Source organism: Arachis stenosperma, chromosome 5 (assembly GCF_014773155.1).
Source record: "Arachis stenosperma cultivar V10309 chromosome 5, arast.V10309.gnm1.PFL2, whole genome shotgun sequence".
Taxonomy (NCBI): Eukaryota; Viridiplantae; Streptophyta; class Magnoliopsida; order Fabales; family Fabaceae; genus Arachis; species Arachis stenosperma.
The window spans coordinates 105075053-105078099 of NC_080381.1; the positions used below are offsets into that span (position 1 = coordinate 105075053).

General features: G+C 37.6%; 1 non-coding gene across 1 annotated transcript; it reads left to right on the top strand.

Moving 5' to 3' along the window:
* The first annotated feature begins 505 nt into the window (after positions 1–505).
* On the top strand, positions 506–613 carry LOC130983545 (small nucleolar RNA R71). The gene has a single exon (XR_009087530.1). It is a non-coding gene; the product is annotated as a small nucleolar RNA R71 (small nucleolar RNA).
* Positions 614–3047: the final 2434 nt, after the last annotated feature.

Genomic DNA, 3047 nt, shown 5'->3' on the forward strand with positions numbered 1-3047 from the left:
AGTTGTTATACTAGGTTAGATTGTGTGGTCTATGGTCTTGGCCTTGGTTTTGTTGGTTCCCCCACCCAAAGTTTGGATGGTTTCTCCAACCAAAATTATAAGTTTTAGAATACGGATCATTAGCTTGCTTAGATGAATTTCCAAGGTAATTAGCTTCCTCCCAGTTAACTCCTTCTTCTGTCTCCAACTCTTCTTAAGGTGATGGTTGAGTGCGGATTGCTGCGGCCTGATTCTTCTCCATTTGCTTGGTCAATTCAGGCAGTTGCTTGGTGATCATCTTGTTCTGAGCCAGGATTACATCCATATGGTTTAATTCTAGGACTCCCCTGTTGTTGCTTCTGTCTGAGGCATAAAAGTATTCATTGCCAGCCACTGTCTCTATAAAATCGATGGCTTCTTCAATGGTCTTCTTTTTGTTTAGGGAACCTCCAGATGAATGGTCTACAGCTTTCTTTGATTCATGATTCAGCCCTTAATAGAAGATATGAATTTGCACCCACTCATTAAACATATCAGGGGGGCATTTCCTTGTCAAATCCTTGAATCTCTCCCAAGCTTCATAAAGAGTCTCACCATCCTACTGTCTAAATGTTTGTACTTCTGTTCTTAGCCTATTTACTTTTTGTGGAAGGTAGAACCTTGTCAAGAATCTGTTCATTACATCTTCCTAGGTGGTCAAGCTTTCCTTTGGAAATGATTATATCCATTTTGATGCTTTGTCCATCAAAGAAAATGGAAACAGTAGCAATATATAAGTGTCAGGATGAACACCATTAGATTTAACTGTGTCACATATCCTTTGGAATTTAGTGAGATGCTCATTAGGGTCCTCTTCGGCACTCCCTCCAAAAGAACAGTTGTTCTATACTAGGGTTATGAGCTAAGGCTTCAATTCGAAGTTATTAGCATGGATAGTTGGCTTTTGAATGCTGCTACCACAGTTTCCTGGATTTGGATTTATGTATGATCCTAGAACTCTCCTCTCTTGTCCATCAGGGTTAGCCCCACCTCTTCTGGCATGATTGTTCACCTCTCCTTCATGATGGTTTTCCATATCATCCTCCATGGTTTTATCCAAGTCTTCCTCCTCTTCTTCTGCACCAACAACCCTCTTTCCTCTTGCTTCCCTCCTTAATCTCAGGAAGGTTCTTTCCGGTTCACTATCAAATGAGGTTGAGGCCTCTCTTCTACCTGTCATATAATGAACAAGTACAAGAAACAGCAAATGTAGAGTCAACTAAAATAGAGTATAGTTAGCTTGGTTAGAGCAATTGAGGCAATTAATCAAACAGTTAATGAGTTAGTGGGTTAGTTTTGCTAAAAATAAAGCTGTAAGGTAAAATTAAAGAAAAACAACTAAAAATTGCAGAGAACAAAAATGAACAACTAAAATTAAAATTCAATTAATCAAAATAAAAGTGCTCAATCTAGTTATCCTTTAATTTACTAATTGTCAATACAAAACCAATCCCCGGCAACGGCGTCATAAACTTGATTCACTCGGAAATTGTCTCTCAACAAATTTCCTTTCCAGCAAGTACACCGGATTATTGTCAAGTAAAAACTGATAAAAGAGTGAGGTCGAATCCCACAGGAATTGGTTGGTTGATCAATGTTAATTGGTGAATTGTGCTAGTTGAGCGAAATCAGATTTGGTTGAGAATCACAGAAAATAAATTTGGCAAAAAACTTAAATTTGCAAGAAATTAAATGACAGAAATTAAATTGCGTGAAATTAGATGACAGAAGCTTAAATTGCAAGAATCTAAATGGGAATGGGGAATTCACATGAAATTAAAGAGTAGAATATAAAAGAATGGGTAGATCAGAGAATGGGAGAATCATTGGATTCAGGAGATGTATAATTCTCCGCATCAAATTTATTTTCATCTCTTCCACAATCAATGCATTCATTGATCTCCTTGGCAATCTTAAGTGATTGGATCCTAATTCCTTAGCTCACCAATCTCTCTAAGCAAGAATAATTGCCTAATTCTTTGATTTAAGTACTCATGGAAAGAGATAAAGTTTGGTAACTAATTATACCACACAAATTCATAGATCAAAGTGTTGGTAGGATTACATGTCACTATATCCATCCAAACCCCAATCTAATTCGATGTGAGAAAGCAATTCTAGCATGATCTCTGTAACGACCCAATTTTCAATATGTCTAGATCATACCGGAAACTGAGCGCTACCAATTTGTCTTCCTAATTATTATCTATTATTTATCATATGAGCCTGATTCGTTGTTAAAAACGTAGTTAATTTGCGAAGTATTATTTTTTTTTAAACGTTTGAATTAATAGACGGAATCACTCATAATCAATTCACAAGTAATAACAGATAAAACAGTTATAAACAACCACACATAAATACATCACGAGTAGCTAGCAACATTCATTTATCCAGCCTTTGTTAGAGTATAGACCTTTAGTTAGAACACCCCTAGATATAGCTAGATAATAACTATGTACATATATATATACATACAACATCCTAGGCCCTGACCTGTTCAAGAAGTCCCTAAGCTGGCGCCTAGGCTAGCCTAGACTCTATACTCACCTAGTCCCTCTAAACTACTAAAACGAGGGAAAATACGTTCTAAGTCTTCAAAACTCAAGTCAAGTGAACGTCACCAAAGGTAGGACATCATCTGCTATTCCTCTGCATGATCAGACATTGCCATAGGATGTCCCTCTGGTACCTCATCAAGTAGCCAGAGAAAAGGAGTCTTGTACACGGGTTTTAGGTTAAAGTGCGCATACGAACGGGGTGCAGACGTTGGCTGGTCTCACAGTATATACGTATAATCAGAGAACGATATTCATCCTAGACTCAGAAGACTATCTAGAGCAGGATCCTCTTCGCAGAACCATCATCAACGAACTACGTTAAGGTACTCTTACTTCCATCTGAAGGGGGAAGAGAGAGAGAAGGGGTAAGAACTGGGGAGTTCTTAGTAGGGTCGGGGTTATTAGTTATGTTCATTAATTTTTGTGTTGTTTAGCAGACTAATAGCAGAATATAGAGAAGTAGTAAAC